Source organism: Coniophora puteana (assembly GCF_000271625.1).
Source record: "Coniophora puteana RWD-64-598 SS2 unplaced genomic scaffold CONPUscaffold_22, whole genome shotgun sequence".
Classification (NCBI taxonomy): domain Eukaryota; kingdom Fungi; phylum Basidiomycota; class Agaricomycetes; order Boletales; family Coniophoraceae; genus Coniophora; species Coniophora puteana.
In genome coordinates, this window is record NW_006913074.1 from 142,042 (window position 1) to 148,323 (window position 6,282).

Here is a 6,282-nt window from a genome sequence, read left to right on the forward strand (position 1 = left end):
GGCATACGCTGATTCTCTTATATTTCTATATGAGCTGGACTATATCTTTATCCTCGTGTTCAATCACCAAAATTTTGAAGGCACTCACTCTTGATTTGCATGAAGTGTAGCATAACAGCTGTGGAGGGAAATGCACAATGCACGGAGTTTTCAGCTATGTATAAACATGGGTATAGTGACCGAATTAGTCAAGATGTACCTCCTTTCAAAAAAAAACAGCAAATTACTCGTGGCAATGACATGGACGGTAGTTATCAAGGTGCGACCACATCGCACCATCAAGGTTAAATCAGACATCTTTTGCGACGGAGTCTTGCTCACACCTAAAGCTAGTAAAGCTCGGAGACGATTGGCACGCCAAGGCGTCATGCGATACGAGAATCGACTACACCCGTAACAGGTAGCGCGTCGGCCAGAGAGACCTTTTGTCTGACACCAGCCGTGGAATTCTCGATGATCATGATGATGATATGACAGTACACAGAGGAACAGGGGACAACTAGAAAGCTTTTGTTGGAGTGTGCGTGCTCTTTTAATGCCGTATGCTCACATAATTCAACGACACGGACACATATGGCAAAGCGTCACTGAAGCTTCACTGTGTCTATACATGAAGCTTGAAGCTTGAAGCTTGAAGCTTGAAGTTCCAAAAGTGCGCAGGTGAGCAAGAACACGTTCGAAACTTCACGTCTGTTTCATTGGCTGCATCGACCCTCGAGATAACGTGTCTTTAGGAACTCTATTGAAGCGCTGTCAAACGTCTGTTCAAGTCTGTGGCGTAAATAGACGTATATCACATGATATTTGAGACTCTCTGATAATATTCATTCGACGTTTCGAACTTGGATTGAACGATCCAAAATCCCGCGGTGCCGAGAACCGAAACCATTACGAGGTAGACTCGAATCATACAAAAGTGGCCCACCACCGAACGCGTCAATCCTTCGTTTTGATAGTCAGAACATGTATAATCTGTACAGTAGATGGTCTACATGCATAGTATCTACCATATGATGAAGTATACCCATGGGGACGCACGATGATACTTTGAATGGACTACATCTCGGCTTTTTCGCTCGATTTTGGCTAAGTCCCAACTCACCGTTGGCAGGGCCTGCTAAAAACTCCCCGAACTGGCCCAGGCCATCAGTTGCAGACGTTGCAAAGCCGTGCCGACTGCATCCGATGACAGACATGTCATCGCATAACAGACGTTGTCAGGGCACGTCGGCTTTGTCAGCGTGAAAGTGAACTGACGGACTGGCTCGAGGCTATATCAAGTGTAACTTTGCGGAGAAAAAAAAGGACGGGCCCAGGGCTTTGCATAAATATAGGCATACCAAATTAACCAGTTGCATGACATATCTCCTTTCAAAAACGAACAGCAGATGTCAACGACATGCACTGTAGTTATCAAGGTGTAATGACATTGAACCCATCATATCACATTGGAACCTTATGCGAGGTGATTTTACTGACACCTAAAGCCCGGAGACCTTGACACGCCAAGACATCATGTACTGTACCTACACGACCGTAGGTTCGTCACGCCTCACGTTTGACCCGTAAAATGAACTCAAGACCTGGTTCGTCACCCATCACACAAGACAATGAACCTCACTGCGTGACGAAAAATACTAAGACTCTTATATTCTGATGTAGTAAAGCCGTTCGCTGCAGCGAATGTTTTCTGCATTCCTTGCACTGCGAGATTATGATTTCCGATACCCTTACCACGAGCATATTTGACCGGAGATGGGATGTCGGGCTTCAACGCCTCAGTCATAACCAAGTCATACCGGTGGCGAAGGTTTGAGGCGCCTGTGCACAAGCCCAATGGACGAGGAATCAAAAGGTGGTCCGCGTTGCCTTCTTCTCCTTCCAATAAAACCTCCTCTTCGCCTCCGTTTTCTGCGGCGATGTTTTGATGATGTCACCAACCTGGGACCCTGGTTCAAAGTCACGCGTTCGCTGGATGTTTGAACTTCGGTCTTGTCGGAACTTATTTTGATTCCATGTCACGCAAAAATCCCTTGATCCTATGGTCGTATAGGTACAGTAATAATCAACATAACATACATTTACCAGAACTAATCTACGATGAAACAGGCTGTAACTGAATAATACGCACCTACGCGTAAACATGATATCATCTTAGAGGGAGATGACCAGTAAAGTTAGAAATGCAGGCGAGGAACGGAAACATATCGTGGCTACGTGCGGAAAGGGGATGAGAGCGATATCAGTCGCATATTCAAGACACCATGGGGAAAATAAGATCAAAGGGACGCTGCGTGACAACAGGAGAGCTCCGATGCAAACAGGTGTGCGCAGGGCAAGGTGAATCAAATGCAGATATGTAGAAAAGCGCATGCCGTTTCGTAGCCCGACGCCGAACTACTCAGGGGTGGACGTGAGCTCGCCAAACGTGGGATGCCGGTTCATGCCTGCGGTCGGGTAGCTAAGAGAAAGGGCTTAGTGGTAGTTGGGCTGTCGGAGGCGTCTGAGTTGAGAGGAAGAGGGGACCAAGAGACCGAGACCGGGCCGCCGAGGTCAAGCATGTGTTCGCAGCTGGGGAGCTCGGGTCTGGAACAGACAAATTTTATCGATGGGGAGCGGGGTTCGAAGCGTGAGCGTACCTGGGTATTGTAGATCTAAAGGGAGGAAATGGGCGATTGCGGGCGAATTGGCAGTGGAGATAGGTACAGAGTCGGAAAGAGCGCAGGCGCCATCTGTGAGTAGGTTTTCGTGAGCTCATAGCCCAAAGTGATTGATAGAGGTATGGTACGCACTTAATGCTGCTCCGTGGTTAGACACGTGACCTGTCTCCCGAGACGCGTACCCAAAAGGGTAACAGGCCGAGGGGCCTTCGCATCTGGGAGACTGGGAGATTTGGAGCACTCGCTGGCAGGGGACCAGCGGAGTCCAAACCTTGGCGGGTAAGAAGCATTGAAGGACGGCGGAGATTGGTTAGATAAGCCGGCATCATCGCGGCCGAGCGTGCACTTGTAGCGTCGTGTATGTACGTGCCATGCCATGAATATAATGATTTTGTACCCTCTCCCTCCTGCGTGAATATATGACATGTGGCCGTGGCCTCATCCTGTGTGTTATCAGCCACCTCCACCACCTCCACCACCGCTCTTTCGACCACTCCAATGGACTGTATCTCCGGCTTGGCTCTTTGAGGATATTCGACTAAGGGAGCTGTCTGATGCTCTGGTTGACGTAAAGATGACAGCACTTGAGCTACATATCTCGAAGCACAATCCTAGCTGCTCTCTGGAGGAGTCCTGCATTAAGGCCGGGCTGAAGCTGTTCTCGAGGTCGGGTAAATCGACATCAGATGTTCTAATTATGATTCTATAAGCTAAGACACAGCCGGGCTACCTAGTATGGACATTGCCCCTGCTGGTCAACCCTCAAGGATATCAACATCCGGATGTCAGAAGGACAGCTAGAATGCGCACAAGAGCTTCTGGCACATGCATGAAACTTGTGGAGTGTCCACTTGCCCGAGTAACGAGCATCAAACCATTTTGTGGCTTTGAAGATAATTTTGGCTTGTTGAGGTGTCAGGTCTCCGGCAGAGGCAATTTTGAGCTTGTTGTCATTGTCAATGATGATAGTTCAAGCTGGTTGTATTCATTCATTCTGTAACAATCGCGAGGAGGGACAACATATGGATTGGTGTATGTACATATCTAACGGAGCAGCACTGGGACGCGACGCGTCGGCGACTCAGGGGTTGATTTTCCGCTTTCAGCTATGGATTTCACTCGGGCCGAGCTCTTTTTCGAAGTCCGCTGGTCCCCTGCCAGTGGGGGTGGGCAAAGCCCGCGCAGCGGGCGTGTCCACCCCCCTGACGGTCGATTGCCTTTTTTGGCCACAACACCTGTAACAGCTATCTTGTCGTTAGTTAGATTGTAAATTGTGCGATGGTGAGTAGGTTTTTGGTCACAAAATGTATCAGAGAATAATTATTAAGTGTATTATCAAAACTTGTTCAAGACAGATTATAATAAATGACTTTTTAGCGTTCTCTACTTCTACTTGAAGTGTTCTCCTCTGCCAAAATGACCAAAATCTCTCTATTCTCACTGAAAGCTAACCACAAACTTTTGAGGTTCTATATTTCGTCGGAGGTACATGTAGTATGATTAGATCAAATTGTTCAAGCGGATTTTTTATACGTGGGTTAGTTCCTAGTGTGTTGTCCATAATCGCGGGTTTCAGAGGCTCAAATATTGGTTACATGGGTGCTGGCCCAAAAAGGAAACTCATAGTCAGGGGGTGAACACGCCCGCTGCGCGGGCTTTGCCCACCCCCACTGCCAGAGAACGCTCCAAATCACCCAGTCTCTCTGGCGCGAAGGCCCTCAGGCCTGTTACCCTTTTGGGTACGCACAAGATGAGACTGGTCACGAGTCTACTCCGTGGTCCTGGCAGGGCTGAAATAAGCGAGTGCTGACGCTAGTTAACTTGAGTGACATACCAACTCTCTCAACGCGAGGGTCCACGGTGAGAAAATGGGGAGGGAAAGAAGGGGGGAGGGAAAGGAAGGCGACAAACGAGGCGGCAGCTCCGGGTCCATTATCTTATCAACGGGAGTATGACCTAAAAAGGATGATAATGTCCAGATCGAGAGCGAATCTGACCTAAAGGGAATCTCATCAAGACCACAAATAAAAAAACAAAACAAAAGCGGGCAGAAATTACCTTGCTTGACAAGGTTTCTGTCACCCCCTTTATTGCGTGGGAACGTCGCGCCTGCCACATAAGTACAGACAAAGCTCGCTATTCCAGGTTGGTAAGTAAAGTATATCCTTTAGACAACACCAGTATAACGTCGACGCAGCCCAGAAGTGTAATACATCTTCCCTTTCATACGCAATGCTATCCATATCTCAAATCTCGTCACCGCTGCTCCATGCTTGTTCTATGCCGGGGTGCCAACACCCTCTTCATCGTCATTGTGCATGTCGATGATTGCACGATCGTCACATCCTCCCTTGCTTTCATTGCCCGCCTCAAGGCCCCGCTGCGCGAGCATGTCGAGGTTCCTGATCTTGGCGAGTTGCACTGGCTCTTGGGCATTGAAGTCAAGCATGACCGGGCAACCCGCACCATCGACCTCTCCCAGCAGTTGTACATCACCTCCATCGTTCGCCTTTCGGTTTCGATGAGCTCAAGCTTGTATCCACGCCCATGGACCCACATGCACGCCTGATTACCGCCACGGCCCCTTGCGCAACGGAGGAGATAACGGTAATACAATATGTACTGTGCAGAGCACTGGCTCCTTCGAGATCACCACAGTGGTGACTAAACTCCTCAAATATGAAACATCCGAGCTTCATGCTGTCATTAATTAGGCTGGCTACATTACTTATTATACATTAATATTGTCTCTGATGGTTTGTTAGGGTCTACGTTTTGGCTTCATAGTAAATAGACAGGGTTTTGCAAATTATTTACAGTGCAAACTCCAACGTCAAGCAAAGTTTTCGCCGCTGCAAGCGGCATTTCCCCTCCATATTCGGTAACTCTCCCACTTTACCAGCGCAAAATTGACGCAAATATCGGCTAAAAGATATTTTTTCCTGTGCAAAAGGGGGTTCCAAAACTCGGAGGAAAAGGCTTTCATCTCGCCACCTCTTTCTCTCGGTTTCGTCCGGGGTAAAATCGCCATTTGTCTGCAGTGCCAGTCTCCCAGATGCGAAGGCCCCCATGGCCTGTTGCCTCTTTAGGCACGCGTCTCGGGAGACTGGTCACGAGTCTACCGGTTGCTAGCGGCTGTCAGGCTGATGGAGTTCTGGGCATTTCTGGCTGGTGTTCGGCGCCACGGTTCGGCGTTCGGCACAGTCTCGCCGGAAAATCAACCATGCGCGTCGGCCCCTGAGTAGTCTCGCGCCTACGCCTTCCTAGTTTATAGACGTCGATCTACAACTCCTGTATCCTCTTACCGCGCTATAAGATGCATACTGTCACTTTATAATCCATTCACGCCCTCGTCGAGCGAAATCACAGCTTTCAAACACATCATATATCATACCTGCAGATAACCGACTTCGTCGACTATTGCTGCGACTTTCGCGCCGATTTTGTGAATGCACAGCAGGGAGAACGTGACACAACTGTAGCGCCGCCCGCTATACCTCTCGCTCACCCCTACTGAATCTCTCGTAAAACTAAGATCCCAATCTCCTGGTTACGTTCTCATTGGGACAAATTCAAGGACACAATCTGAATGATCCCCCGCGCTCAAGAGCGCATCGATGTT